The sequence below is a fragment of the Odocoileus virginianus genome, unplaced genomic scaffold, assembly GCF_023699985.2.
Source record: "Odocoileus virginianus isolate 20LAN1187 ecotype Illinois unplaced genomic scaffold, Ovbor_1.2 Unplaced_Scaffold_6, whole genome shotgun sequence".
Classification (NCBI taxonomy): domain Eukaryota; kingdom Metazoa; phylum Chordata; class Mammalia; order Artiodactyla; family Cervidae; genus Odocoileus; species Odocoileus virginianus.
Window position 1 is genome coordinate 2,993,470 of NW_027224268.1, and position 15,389 is coordinate 3,008,858.

Sequence of the window (15,389 nt, forward strand, 5' to 3'; positions counted from 1 at the left end):
TGATTTTATGAGCCCAATTCTTGTATCTCCTCATATCTAGAAAAGCACTAAAATCCTTCATGGTGACACTGTTCCTCATACTAGTGAAGACTTCACAAGACTAGTAGAAGCCCAAAAAGTGCTTCATGGCATGGATTTCCCCTTCACCAAAATCACATATATACTGGCCTTCTCCCCTGCCTCTTTGGAGAAATTTCTCAGAGCTATCCGAGGTGCTGTCTCCTGGGCTGCAGTCCTCATTTTGCCCCAAATAAAACTTAACTTGCAATTCTCACATTGTGCATTTTTTCTTTTAAGTCGACATCCTCATATCTAGAAATGCACTGAAATCCTTCATGGTGACAACTGTTTCTCATGACTAGCAGAAACCTTCTGGAAAAATATGTGCTTGATTGCATGTATTCCCCTTCACCAAAATCACATATATACTGACCTTTCCCCTGCCTCTTTGGAGCAGTTTCTCAGAGCTATCTGAGATGCTGTCTCCTGGGCTATAGTCCTCATTTTGCCTCAAATAAAACTTAGCCCGCAACATTCACATTATGCATTTTTTGTTGTTGTTGTTGACATCGCCCTCATTGGAAGGTGAAGTCTCAACTACCAGACCACCAGGAAGTCTCTCCACTTGTTTTTAAAGTTAACTTTACCTCTTATGTCTAAACGCTGTTCAATGGATACTTCTGAGATATAGCAATCAATACATTTAACACAATGTATAAGAAGTATACTAGTGAACAGTATATTTATGATTGACAAATTTGTAGCAGTTGATGAGTTTCAAGAATATGTAATGTTTTGTATTTGTCTTAGATCCATTCTTGAAGGATAGCCTGCTATAAACAAACAAAACAACAGACAGACACTACTGTTTCCTAGATATACTGATGAAATATTTGGTAATTTAATAGGAATATGTCTGACTATTAGTGGGGGAAGTGGAGTCCATAGGCAGACTACAGTTTACTTTCAGTTCAGTTCAGTCGCTCAGTCGTGTCCGACTCTTTGCGACCCCATGAATCGCAGCATGCCAGTCCTCCCTGTCCATCACCAACTCCCGGAGTTTACTCAAACTCATGCCCATCGAGTCAGTGATGCCATCCAGCCATCTCATTCTCTGTCGTTCCCTTCTCCTCCTGCCCTCCCAATCCCTCCCAGCATCAGGGTCTTTTCCAATGAGTCAACTCTTTGCATGAGGTGGCCAAAGTACTGGAGTTTCAGCTTCAGCATCAGTCTTTCCAATGAACACCCAGGACTGATCTCCTTTAGGATGGACTGGTTGGATCTCCTTGCAGTCCAAGGGACTCTCAAGAGTCTTCTCCAACACCACATTTCAAAAGCATCAATTTTTCGGTGCTCAGCTTTCTTTATAGTCCAACTCTCACATCCATACATGACCACTGGAAAAACCATAGCCTTGACCAGACGGACCTTTGTTGGCAAAGTAATGTCTCTGCTTTTTAATATGCTGTCTAGGTTGGTCATAACTTTCCTTCCAAGGAGTGTCTTTTAATTTCATACAGTTTACTTTAGTCAGTGTCTTTTCCAAATGGTTTTCATCTAGGGCCTTCCAAAATGGAATCACTTGGGGAAACTGGAATAACAGATCTGTTTTCTCAGCTACATCCAAACTGATGATCCTTTCTAGATTTCTAGGGTTCTTGTGGATGTCTGACTCGTGACTATCTCTAGTGTCTTCTTGATATTAATGGGGAACCCAGACACAATTTTTTGCATACACCAAACACACATACATACATACATATATATACTCATATGCATGTTATATGTTATATAAAGTATATTTTAAGAAAAATAACATTTAAAAAGGAGCAATTCTTTATCAATTCTTCTATTCTTTCTTCTTATTCCTATTTCCTGACCATGGTGGTATGTATTTCATATGGTGCATGTATTTTCTTTAAAAATAAGAGAATGACCATTCTATAAATAACTGCTTTGAATCTGGGCACATTTTCTTCTTTGCTCTGGTGAGATCCTTTATAATACACCATAAAATGAGAACCCAATTTCCTCAGCCTATAAAATATCCAGAAGTATTCAAAGCTGCCTTCAAAATGCTGGAAACCATAACATCTGAGGCCAGTACTCAGAGGAATGGCCTGGGCCTCACATATGGAGAAGCTGTTAAAACTTCATCGCAGAAGTGTTCAGTTCTTCAGTCTGGAAGACCTGCTTTCAAGTATGTGAAATGTGTCCTGGTGGAAACAGCATGTGAGCTGCTCGGGGGCTACTGAGACCCTGTGAGCAGGTGGCAAGGGCAGTGGGGGGTTGGCTGGATATAAAAGACATGGAAAATAATAAGCTTGTACTTGATGGTGATTGCCAGCTTAGCTGTTTCTAGGTCCCTTCCATTCCGTTCAGAGAACTGACCTTAATAAGGTGTCCCCGGAGTATTTGGAAAATGACCAGAAAGAAGGCTCCAGGGGCATATTTAGAGAAGAGAGCACAGACACCAATTTGCTGCATGTTTAGACACGTGCTGGATAACAGAAGTCTCTGCAATGAGGCAGACATTCTATGTCCGTGCTGCCCAACATGGACCCCACCAGCCACCTGCGGCTATGAAACCCTTGAAACGTTGCTATTGTGACATGAGAAGCAGATAACTTTATTTTACTTTAATTCACTGAAATTTAAATTGCCACGTGTGGGTAGTGGCTACTCTATTAGACAGTTTCATGAGGATAATGGAGTACGATTTGGCTCACCTACATGCAAAACAGTAGGACTGTTCAGTCTGTAATTCTTAGCTACTTTCTATCTCTAAGGCTGTGGTCCCTGAGGATTTGTATCACTCACAAAGACTGTGTCTGCGCTCCAGTTTGTCTCTCTCTGTCATTCTTGCTGTTGCTTCCTCCTTTGCAAATAAACTTGATTTCTTCCTCCCCAGCCTGCTTCTTGCACACAATGTCAGAGGACAGGGCTGTCTGCTAGCACTCGACCCCAAGGCTTAACTCAAAACGCTGAGAACAAGTCCCTCAGGGCAGATCTGCTTAGACAGAGTTCTCCAGCACAGGGCTGGAGCCATCTGCCTTGACACGACTGGGCTACCTCTTCCAAACAAATGTCAGGTGAATTTAAATCACTTCCAGATGAGGAATGTGGGTCAGTGACAAGGGCGAGAGCCTGAACAAATTGTGAGCTTGACAACTGTTACTTCTAATTGCACTTGAGCCAGGCTGTGTGATGGCTGAAAAATCAAGACAGGACTCTAAATTGGGCTAGCTCACTAAGTCATTTTAATGCCCCGAAAGCGGAAACTCTGGTGATCTTAAGCCCAATTAAAGAACTTGGCCCAAAACACAAGATGTGGTGAACCCGCCTGACCACATTTTACAGTGCTAATCTGGATCACAGCAGGGCCAGCGAAGCCCCACATCTGATGGTAGCAAATGAAAACTCGACCCAAAATGTGTGAAAAAAAGCGAGTGTATCTAGAAACACAATGATTGAAGAACAGGGATTAGTGGTTACTGTATGTCAGGCCCTAAGCTGGGAGCTGGAAATACAGATAGAAAGGAAACCAAGCCTCTGCCTTCAAGTTGCTCACTGTCTAGTAAAAAAAATAGAAAAGACCCAAATATTGTAATAGATTGTGGTAAGGACTCTCAAGAAAGAGCAGGTGAAATACTGTGAGGACACATCAAAGAGCCTGGATTCAGCCTGGGGTTTCACCAAGGGGGCTTCCTGGAGGCAGTGGCATGGGAGCGGGTTGCTGCTGCTTAGTCACTTCAGTCGTGTCCGACTCTCTGCAACCCCATGGACTGCAGCCCGCCAGGCTCCTCTGTCCGTGGGATTCTCCAGGCAAGAATACTGGAGTGGATTGCCATTTCCTTCTCCAGGGGATCTTTCTGACCCAGGGATGGAACCCAGGTCTCCCACATTGCAGGCAGATTCTTTACCATCTGAGCCACCAGGGAAGCCCTAACAGCAAAGTAAGAGTTTGCCAAGTGGGCAAGGGCATCCTGGACAGAGCATCTGTCCAAAGGCAGAAGTGAGAAATACTTGGTGTATCTGGAGTAAGTCAGATGGTATATCCTGATCCTCAGGGTGGAAAGTCATTTTCTTTGACAACTCAGGCCACACAGAACTGCCTAAAGTAGAAAGTCACATGAAATACTTTGCTCCAAATTCCATGCTCCATAGACGTCCAGTGCTAACTATGTGATGTATCCTTACAGACTGTATATATAGTGGTGACAAAGCGCTCAGCACAGAGTTCAACAGATAATAAATAAGGTTAGTTCAATAAATGATGTGCCTGCATGGACACAGATGTATGGAATGGCCACAAAGTCCAGACACAGGCTCCCTCATTCTCCCACAAACATGTATCTCCCCACATGCTCCTGAACATCTTCCTCTCTGAAACCTGGAAACCTCCAGAGGGAGCCTTTTTAGCCGGTTCGGGGCCTTGACTGTGAAACCGTCTCAGGTATAGAGCTTTCAGGCCCCTGGGTGTTTTTGCTGGGAGGTTGATTTTAGAAACTCCCACTCTCATCCTGTTGAAGGCTAGACCCTTTTGAATCCCGGAGGGCCTGCCCCTAGGAGGACTGCCTTGGAAGGCCTAAGCTACCATTTTAAACCTATGCAGTCACTTGGCCGACAAAGGTCTGTATAGTTAAAGCTATGGTTTTTCCAATAGTCATGTATGGATATGAGAGTTGGACCATAAAGAAGGCTGAGTGCTGAAGAATTGATGCTTTTGAACTGTGGTGTTGAAGAAGACTCTTGAGAGTCCCTTGGACTGCAAGGAGATCAAACCAGTCCATCCTAAAGGAAATCAACTCTGAATATTCATTGGAAGGACTGATGCTGAAGCTGAAGCTCCAATACTTTGGCCACCTGATATGAAGAGCCAACTCATTGGAAAAGACCCTGATGCTGGGAAAGATTGAAGGCAGGAGGAGAAGGGGATGACAGAGGATGAGATGGTTGGATGGCATCACCGACTCAATGGACATGAGTTTGAGCAAATTCTGGGAGATGGTGAAGGACAGGGAAGCCTGATGTGCTACAGTCCATGGAGTCACAAAGAGTTGGACACGACTGAGCGACTGAACAAGTTTCTATCAGCCTAGTCCTTTGCTACTCAGTGTAGTGCATGGATCAGCACCACCTGGGAGCATGTTACAAGTGCAGAGTCTTGGGCCCTACTGGACTGGAATCTGCACTAGAGATCCCCCAGTGATTCTGGTGCATGTTACAGAAGCTCTGGCCCAGTCAACATCCCTGTTCCTAGGAGAAACCCAAGTGCTGGCCTGGACCACAGCTTGGCCAGCCCTTTCTCCTCCCCCTCACTTGCCCTGGCTTTTGAAATTCCCATAAAGAGAAATCAGTCAATTTCTGGAGGGTCCATCGTAGCATTTTCTTCTTGCTTTAGCTAGGAGCCCTTCTTCACTTTCTTCCTGACCCTCCCAACATCCTGAGTTCTCCTTGGAATTGCTACTCCGGGAGTTGATCCTCTGCTGGTCCATCTTGGTGGCTTCTGCCCTTCTGGCCTCTGTATCACCCTGTTAGAGATGCAGAGAGACAGGAAGTTCTTTGAATGAATGACCTGTGGCTCTTCCCTGTCATGAGTTTGAATCCCAACCAGTTGTGTGACCCTGGGCAAGTTATGCCACCTCTCTGTGCCTCTTGCAGCTCCTGAATTTGCTTGCCTAGACAATTACCTACACTGGCATCTAAATCACACCTTATGTCATTGTTCCAAGATGGCCACATCTACCATCTTCTAAGGCTAACTCAGGCCAATGTGACAGACAGAAGCATTCCAGACAGTGAATGGATTGATTTGTTATCTTCCTGATTGTTATTTATATAGACTGGCTGGCTGTTGGCCCTACCTAAAGGACAACACAAGGGTAACAAATTGTTTTTTTTTTGGGATTCCTTAGACCTCAACTGACTATTATAGGTTCTTTGATAGCTACCTTCTCTGGGAATCAAGTGTCCCCATGAAGGCAGGGTGATGCTGTCTTCCTTGGTGTTCTATTTATTGAAGTAGGAAGAGGATACAAAAAGCTGGATCCAGATACAGTAAGAATTATCCAGATCTGCCACTTGGTTGGTGTATAAAATGTATAGATACATAAGACAGATTTTAGTTTTAGAAGGAAAGTTTTTTAAAAATAAGATACAATGTACATACATGTAACCTGTTAGCTTACCAGAAGTAAGTCACTGAGAATCTTAACTCCCAGCTTAGCCAAGATGACAAGAGAAGAATGTAATGTGGGGGTGTGGGCAGGTCGGGGTTAGGGAAAGGGGGTGGCATGGCTACAACTACAAAAAAGTGAAACAGTCCATAGGGGAGAAGGCTGTATGTGAGTATAAGGGGAAAGCATTATTTTGTCCATGTAAATGATTGTGAAATCCAGTAGGATTTATACTGCTATTTATCCTGAAGAAAGAATTCAATCACTTAACTAAAATGAAATCAGAGGATAGTGGTATCTAGGAGATGATCACTCAAAACCCATTATCACGGAGGTATCTTCTGGGATGAAGGCACCTCTGTATCAGGAAGACATACATCACTACATCACTTGCTCTGACACACCCTCTTTGGCCCTTTTATGTGATGGCACCAAATCTGCAATAAGATCTTTGAACTTTAGGTTATGATGATGTCCCCATAGTGTCTGAGCTGTTAAGGAATGTTGTGGAATAGAAAACAAAAGGAAAGGAAAATAACCCAAACTCTGCTTCTCATGAGCTGCATGGTCTGTGGTTTATGAATTTTGTTAAGAACCCTAAGGATTGGACATAAAATTCCTTGTAGCAAAATGTTACTTTGCCATGGATGAACCTTAAAATCATTATGCTCACTGAAAGAAGCCAGATACAAAGAGCACATATTATATGATCCCGTTTGTGTGAAATATCCAGAAAGGCAAATCTACAGAGACAGGGCTGGGGGTGGGGTGACCGTAAATGGGTACCAGGGGTCTTTGCGGGGTGACAGAAGAGTCGCTAAACTGGACTGTGGGGATGGTAGCCCAACTCAGGATGGTTCCCAAAGATCATTGCATGGTAAATTTCAAATGGGAGAAGCTGATGGTATTTCTGAAACTATACCTCAATAGAACTGTTAAACATTCACATTGCCTCACTCCATCAGGAGCATCACAAAGGCTTCTTCTGGGGCTCAGTGACATTGCTGTGGCTCACTCCAGCCCTTCTAGCTGCCAGCCTTTTTGCCTCTTGATCATCACCTTTAATTTGTAAAATGCACACAGTGAATGCAGGGTGATTTGGGATATGTAGGGGAGGGGTAGGCACTGGAGACATGTCTCTGATGCCAGTTAATGTGATATAGTGTGAATTTCCAGCACCCTGGTGCTACCATAATCATCATTATGAGCTTACTGGACCAATAAGATAAGGACTGGAAAATAAGCTGCAAGCTGAGTTGCCTTCTCTTTGAGTCTTTAATTCAGAGTTGGCCAAATCATTGCTCACTTAATCTAGCCCCTCTTCCATGTGGGGCTGGATTTTTTTTAAGACAGTTTTTTAAACAGCAGTTGTAGGTTCCAGAGGAAGGTATAAAGGGCTCCATACATTCCCTGGCTTCACACATGTGTGTCCTCCCCATTATCAACACCCCCACCAGAGTGGGACATCTGCTATAATTGATGAACCTATACAGACACATCATAATCACCCAAAGTCCATAGATTACATTAGCGTTCACTCTTGGTGTGATATATTACATGGGTTTGCACAACTGTATAACAACATTTGTTCCTCATTATTGGGGCTGGATTTTGAGTTTAAACCTACTGGAAAATGCTGGACTTTCCTGGAAAGATAGCACTGTGTCTATAGAGAGTTGTAATGTGTCTGATACACAAGGCTGTCTTAATCCTATTCCCCTTTGGAGGTGTGCCAAGTAGATACAGCTGAACCTGTTATAAATTTGGAAAGACCTGGGGAAAATTCTGATGATCAAATCTCATTATATTGTCCCTCTGTTGTTAAAAACTGTAACTGTTGCTTGGAGACTACAAATGTGTCTGTAGAAGCTGTTTTGTTCTTCTTCACAAAGAAGCTGTTGCTTGGAGACTACAAATGTGTCTATAGAAGCTGTTCTGTTCTTGATGTGATTTGTCAAGGGGCTTGGCTGCCAAACCTTTTATCTATTCTTGTGCATAATTCTACAGTGCATAAGAAATAAGACATTTCTTTAAAAATAGCATGGCTCGCTAAAAGAAAAGAATATGTGCCTGAAATCTTTTCATAGCTAATAACAGCATTTGATAAGATAAGTAGTTCTAAGCCTTCTGTGGGACCCCATGGCACATCCTTACTTTAACCTAGCAGATGTTTGAAATTGTTAGTTGCTCAGTCATGTCTGACTCTTTCATGACCCCATGGACTGTAGCCTGCCAGGCTCCTCTGTCCATGGGATTCTCCAGGCAAGAATACTGGAGTGGGTTGCCATTTCCTTCCCCAGGGGATCTTCCCAACCCAGGGATCGAACCTGGGTCTCCTGCACTGCAGGCGAATTCTTTACCATCTATTTAGATGATGCTTAATACTTGCCTTCCCTCAGTGATTTGAAGTGTTTAGTAATAGCTGGAAGAATTTTTTTTAATTCAGTTGTTTCTGTTTCAAAGCACTCTTGATTTTAATCTCACCAAGATGGCAATCTTGGGCACGTGCTGAAATAATGGTTCGGTTCAGTTCAGTTCAGTCACTCAGTCGTGTCCAACTCTTTGTGACCCCATGAATCGCAGCACCCTGTCCATTACAAACACCCGGAGTTTACTCAAACTCATGTCCATCGAGTTGGTGATGCCATGTAGTCATCTCATCCTCTGTTGTCCCCTTCTCCTCCTGCCCCCAATCCCTCCCAGCATCAGGGTCTTTCCCAATGAGTCAAATCTTCTCATGAGGTGGCCAAAGTACTGGAGTTTCAGCTTCAACATCAGTTCTTCCAATGAACACCCAGGACTGATCTCCTTTAGGATGGACTGGTTGGATCTCCTTGCAGTCCAAGGGACTCTCAAGAGTCTTCTCCAACACCACAGTTCAAAAGCATCAATTTTTCGGCGCTCAGCTTTCTTCACAGTCCAACTTTCACATCCATACATGACCACTGGAAAAACCATAGCCCTTGACTAGACGGACTTTTGTTGGCAAAGTAATGTCTCTGCTTTTTAATATGCTGTCTAGGTTGGTCATAACTTTCCTTCCAAGGAGTAAGCATCTTTTAATTTCATGGCTACAATCACCATCTGCAGTGATTTTGGAGCCCCCAAAATAAAGTCTGCCACTGTTTCCACTGTTTCCCCATCTATTTCCCATGAAGTGATGGGACCAGATGCCATAATCTTAGTTTTCTGAATGTTGAGCTTTAAGCCAACTTTTTCACTCTCCTCTTTCACTTTCATCAAGAAGCTCTTTAGTTCCTCTTCACTTTCTGCCATAAGGGTGGTGTCATCTGCCTATCTGAGGTTGTTGATATTTCTCCCAGCAATCTTGATTTCAGCTTGTGCTTCATCCACCCCAGCGTATCTCATGATGTACTCTGCATGTATGTTAAACAAGCAGGGTGACAATATACAGCCTTGACGTACTCCTTTTCCTATTTGGAACCAGTCTTTTGTTCCATGTCCAGTTCTAACTGTTGCTTCCTGACCTGCATACAGGTTTCTCAAGAGGCAGGTCAGGTGGTTTGGTATTCCCATCTCTTTCAGAATTTTCCACAGTTTATTGTGATCCACACAGTCAAAGGCTTTGGCATAATCAATAAAGCAGAAATAGATGTTTTTCTGGAACTTTCTTGCTTTTTTGATGATCCAGCGGACGTTGGCAATTTGATCTCTGGTTCCTCTGCCTTTTCCACATCCAGCTTGAACATCTGGAAGTTCACGGTTCATGTATTACTGAAACCTGGCTTGGAGAATTTTGAGCATTACTTTACTAGCATGTGAGATGAGTGCAATTGTGTGGTAGTTTGAGCATTCTTTGGCATTGCCTTTCTTTGGGGTTGGAATGAAAACTGACCTTTTCCAGTCCTGTGGCCACTGCTGAGTTTTCCAAATTTGCTGGCATATTGAGTGCAGCACTTTCACAGCATCATTTTTCAGGATTTGAAATAGCTCAACTGGAATTCCATCACCTCCACTAGCTTTGTTCGTAGTGATGCTTTCTAAGGCCCACTTGACTTCACATTCCAGGATGTCTGGCTCTAGGTGAGTGATCACACCATTGTGATTATCTGGGTTGTGAAGATCTTTTTTGTACAGTTCTTCTGTGTATTCTTGCCACCTGTTCTTAATATCTTCTGCTTCTGTTAGGTCCATACCATTTCTGTCCTTTATCGAACCCATCTTTGTGTGAAATGTTCCCTTGGTATCTCTAATTTTCTTGAAGAGACCTCTAGTTTTTCCCATTCTATTGTTTTCCTCTATTTCTTTGCATTGATAACTGAGGAAGGCTTTCTTATCTCTCCTTGCTAGTCTTTGGAACTCTGCATTCAAATGGAAATATCTTTCCTTTTCTCCTTTGCTTTTCACTTTTCTTCTTGTCAAAGCTATTTGTAAGGCCTCCTCAGACAAGCATTTTGCCTTTTTGCATTTCTTTTCCTTGGGGATGGTCTTGATCCCTGTCTCCTATACAGTGTCACGAACCTCCATCCATCCTTTTTGATTCTTAGAGGTTCTGGTTAGTCTTGCTGAGTTTTAGCTTTAGCCTGCAAAAAGTATAGTCATTGCTCATCATGGTTATCAGAAAAGAACAAGATGGGTCAATATATATCATCACGACTGGAGGAGGGGCAAATCCTACAACAGATTTAGAGTAAAGGACTGTGTGGAGGGAATTCCCTGGTGGTTAGGCTTCCGTGCTTTCATTGCCGAGAGTGCGGGTTCAATCCCTGCTGGGGGAACTAAGATCCTACAAGCTGAGTGAAGCCTCCCCCACCAAAAACAAAGATGGTGACTTGGTTACGGTGATCTTTTATAATGAAGGACATGTTACTGAATTTGAGAAGTCTACAGTGAAAGTAAAATGTGTTCTTAAAACTCAAGACTATCTCAGGGCAGTTTCAATTCTAACAACAGGAGCTGACGGGTCCTCTATATCAGAAGAGAATTTTTAGTTTTCAGGAAAAATGGTAACATTTAAACCTTAAAGAAATCAGGATGCACTGAGCAAGTGCTATAAAATATTGTAGTTTAACCACTGAAATCATAAATGGCTTTATCTAAACAAATCCCTCAGTGTGAAGATCACATAACTAAAGTGATTTGTGAGAAATGCATAATTGCATGAAATTAAAGCTTCATGAATAGATACGTCATCTGCCATGACTTACTAGTCTTCCATCTTTGGGGGCACTGTAACATGCATTTTGTAATTTTATTTTCTTCTTATCAACGTAGTTGGATACTTTTATGAACTAATCTAATCATTCATTAAAATAGTCTGTCTTCTCCTAGTGAAACTAGTTGATTGTATTAACTATATCAAAGTGTCTAGCACATATTTTGTGAAACTCAAAAATAATTTGTCAAAATTCAATGCACCTAATTTCAGGGTTGAAAGATGGGTATCTTTACTTTAAAATGGTGGGGAAATCTACCAGAAAGAACAACCTACCAAATAATGCACACTATAGAAGCACATGCAGAGTCCTATTTTTTAATACCTAAAGCAGTCAAGAAGGCAAATAAAAAATTGCAAGTTGGAAGTAATCTTAAGTTTCCTTTCAGTAAACTTAAAAATATTCTGTGAGTCCTATTCATAATATTATTTTTTTAATGCTCAAAATTTTAAAAAGTATGGAACGCTTCGACAAATTTGTGTGTCATCCTTGCGCAGGGGCCATGATAATCTCTGTATCATTCGAGTTTTAGTATATGTGCTATTGAAGCTTCTAGCACTGAAACATTATTTTGATTGTGCAAAACCATCTTGGTTATAACGGGGCATCTGAAAGCACAATGAGTACAAACACCTGCTTTATCTCCTAAAAGAAAAGCTTTTTAATTTTTCTGATATGACACATTGAGTCTTGTCACGTTGTGTAAGTTAGCACTTCCGCTTATAGATTCTGCCACTGTGATGTGCGCATGGTAGCAGCGCACAGCCTCCTGAGACTGGCAAAGTCAGCTGAGGGTTTGACTTACTTGCCATCAACTGCTGTAATCGCAAAATAGACGGATATTGTTTGTTCTTGTGTAATATTGACTCCATGCACCTAAAGTAGGCTTTAAAGACTTAGTATGTTTCGATGCTCTTTACCATTTAAATGATTTTTGTTATTTAGGTTTATGTGCATAAACACATCATCCAGCCTTCAGGGTGGGCACATCAGGCCTTAGATACCACCCGAGAATCTCAGAGAAAGCTCGTGAAAAGGTAACGTGGTTCTCAGAGAGCCTTGCCTCTGTGGTTGGTAGAGCGCACACTCTGAAATGTGCTGTGAGAAATATCTGGTTTAGCAGGATTATTCATTGTCCCCCTGAGAACTTGGTTCTTCTTCATTTGGGCCCGGGGAAAGGGGAGTGGGCAACGGGTGACAACTGGAGGCACCCGCAACTAGAAAGTCAGTGTCCGCTGAGGATGCTACAGGAAGAATAAAAAGCACCAGAAAGTTCTGCTGCCCTGAGCACATCAGTGGATTTGTGCAGCGCCGTCAACTCCTGCGTGCTCGCTCGGTCGTGTCCGACTCTGACACCCATGGACTGTAGCCCACCAGGCTCCTCTGCCCATGGAATTTCCCAGGCAAGAATACTAGAGTGGGTTTCCCTGCCCTCCTCCAGGGGAGCTTCCCGACCCAGAGATCAAATTTGGGTCTCCTGCCTCTCCTGTGTTGCGAGCAATTCTTTACCACTAAGCCACTGGAGAAGCCTGTGTGTGACCTTATTAACTTTTCTCCAAAGAATCACCCCCACACACTCTGGTCAATAATGGGGATCCCCCAAAGTGCTCAGATTCCTCAGTCACCTTATATTCTTCAACGACCTGCCAAGATTGGGATCCAAGGTCATGGTTTAAAGCAGAAATCCCATTTCAGCCTGTTGGTGGCAAGGACACAGAAGGGAAATGGGCAGAGTCTAGGGCTTGTCTTCAGAGAAAGTTCCAGGCCCCAACAAGCATGTGTGCCTGTGCTCCTAAGGCATCAGACCTCTGAGGCTGGGCCCAAAAGGCCTTGGGAACCCACGCATGAAATTTCAAATGATTCCTCAAAAAACTAAAAATAGAGTTGCCATATGATCCAGCAATCCCACTCCTGGCCATGTATCTGGACAAAAGCATAATTCTAAAAGATGCGTGCTAGTTCATAGCAACACTACTTACAATAGCCAAGACATGGAAACAATTTGTGCTATAAGAAGCCTTCCTCCGCCACGTCTTCTGGGTTTCCTCTGGGGGAGTTGCTAAGCACAACTGGCCTCCTCAGGGGCTTGGGGATGTCCTAGGTCAGTATTATGCACCTGAAAACAGACAACGTTCATTTTTCTAATAAAAATAACTTAAGGGACAATGAGACAGGATCTGCCTCCCGAGGGAAGGTCACATCATACCCTACAGACTTGCCAAAGATATTGAACTTGAGCCCATTCAGCTCTCTGGATCCAGATGATAGCAGAAGGGAATAAAGGAAACAAGGCCAGGGTTGCATCACCCAAGAAGAGGACACAGCAAAGCCCAGAACCTGAAAAATGGTGTGGGTCGAATGGCTGGAATTTTTCAACAGATAAATTATAAGAATGGGACAGAAGGGAATCTGGATTCAAGGACTCAAAAGACACATCAAGTTTTTAAAAATGCGCTAGACCAAATCACGATGACTAGGGAGAGACCCTGTGTAATAAAATGATAAAGAAACAAAAGGAAGTGATTGCTGTGCAAGAGCAGTGGGTCCCCTGGGACTGGGCTTGAGATGGGCATTGGGAGGGGCTGGCGAGCTCGAGTTCTTGACCTGCATGGTGGTCACTAGGGTGTTTATCTTGTAAAAATTCATTAAGGTACACTGGATTTTGTAGTAAAGATCCAAAAAGAGAGAAGCAGTCCCTTATCAACTAGGCACTGATGTTTCTAGAAGCCAGCTTGGGTCTGGGTGTTCTTCTGAACAGAAATATTTCACAGAGCATCAAAGTCAGACAAGGCCACTCCATGACCAGGAGTGATCAAGACAAAAACAAGACTGTCCTGAATACAGAAGGCAAAACATGAGCATTGTAAGGTCAAAAAAATGACCAAACGTGTCCTATCTTCCTCAAACAACTGTGGCTTCTACCACCTATAGCTTTGGCCTTGGTGTAGTTCTTCTGCCTTATAACTAAGATTAAAATACCTAGTCATGGAAGGACCCTCACTTATTCAGTATCCACTCTAAAGCAAAACCCTATTTCCTTAAACTCTCCTCCAAGTCACCTAACATAAGCCCAAATTCTAAAATAAATCCTTTTTGAAAACCTCTTAATGAAATGCCAGTGGCTCCCCATGGTGGGAAGTCTCTGTGAAGAGCAATAAATCCAACATGTTCTACAACATGTTCATGTCAACTACAGGTGTTTCTGGTGGTCCTTGGATGGAGGTCTTTGGATAAGATAAAGAAACAAAGAAGGAAAAGGGGAAAAAAATGCTCAGAAGCTAAGTGTCATTGTCTGTCTAGAATGTTCCAAGTATACAGAAACCTCTTCAAGGCAAAATAGTCAACGTGAATATTGGCTGTAACTGAGAGTATACACTGCTATATGTGGAAACATTTCTATTTCCTGAATCTTGGGGGAAATGGAGAAATACCATGGCAGTTGAGTGCATATTTGAAAGCATGATGAAAACATCTGGATGTAAGTTCCAAAACTCTCTGACTTCTCTGCTGGTTTCACCCACAGGGAGGAAGCCAGATTGCTTTAGACAAATCAGTAAGTCAGTCTGAAGCCACTTGGCAATGAACAAACTTAGGAATCTGAATTAGTGTGCAACCTAACACGGAAGTCACCTGAAATATTCATGTTCGTTTCAGGGTGAAAAAAGCTATGCTGCACACATCATAGGCACAGTCCCTCATATTTGTGATGATATGGCATCACCAACTCAATGGATCTGAGTTTGAGCAAACTCCCAGAGATGGTCCTTTGGAGAATGACAGGGAGGCCTGGTGTGCTGCAGTCCATGGGGTTACAAAGAGCTGGACATGACTGAGCGACTGAACAACAAATTTATAAATCTTAAAGGAGCTTTCAAATACCTTATATTGTTTTACCTTCAAAATAACCCCGAGAAAACCTGAAAATACATTTCCATCCCTAGTCTACAGATGGTGAAGACAACAAGCTGAGGTGACAAATTCAACCATTCAGAACCAACCAGGGGAAAAACCATGCCTCTGAGTCCCTTGACTT

The 15,389-nt window shown here is 42.8% G+C and overlaps 1 non-coding gene across 1 annotated transcript; it reads right to left on the reverse strand.

The window, feature by feature from the left end:
- Positions 1–11,807: 11,807 nt before the first annotated feature.
- LOC139033445 (U6 spliceosomal RNA) lies at positions 11,808–11,915 on the reverse strand. Its single transcript, XR_011486024.1, has one exon. It is a non-coding gene; the product is annotated as a U6 spliceosomal RNA (small nuclear RNA).
- Positions 11,916–15,389: the final 3,474 nt, after the last annotated feature.